We start from the raw sequence: 302 nt of genomic DNA, 5'->3' as shown, positions 1-302 counted from the left end.
AAGAAAAAGAGAAGGGTGGGTGGGGGGGGGGGGGACGCAGCTAGTGACAAACCCGGCGAGAGCGAGCTCTGGGCATGAGAGAGAGAGGGAGGCAGAGGGAGAGAGAGACTTAAAAGAAATAGGAGGGGCTTGTGAGAGACTAGAAATGTCAATCAGAGCCCAGAGTCCCAATAATCTCAGGCAATCTGTTAGGACCTGACCTAGGTCCACTCAGATCAATAGGAAAAGTGAGAGAAGAAAGAAGCGATCGGATCGTTTACCGCGGCGGCCGAGGACAGGAGGGAGCCCGCGGCCTCCGCGCA

At 56.0% G+C, this 302-nt stretch overlaps 1 protein-coding gene across 1 annotated transcript in view; it reads left to right on the top strand.

Annotated features, from left to right (window-relative positions):
* The window catches only part of IRX3 (iroquois homeobox 3), a 6,634-nt gene that overhangs the window by 2,331 nt on the left and 4,001 nt on the right, over positions 1-302 (top strand). The window lies entirely within an intron of this gene.

Source organism: Geospiza fortis, unplaced genomic scaffold, assembly GCF_000277835.1.
Source record: "Geospiza fortis unplaced genomic scaffold, GeoFor_1.0 scaffold97, whole genome shotgun sequence".
NCBI classification, from domain to species: domain Eukaryota; kingdom Metazoa; phylum Chordata; class Aves; order Passeriformes; family Thraupidae; genus Geospiza; species Geospiza fortis.
The sequence above is the reverse complement of the archived record's forward strand: the minus strand, read 5'-3'. Positions and strand labels throughout refer to the sequence as shown.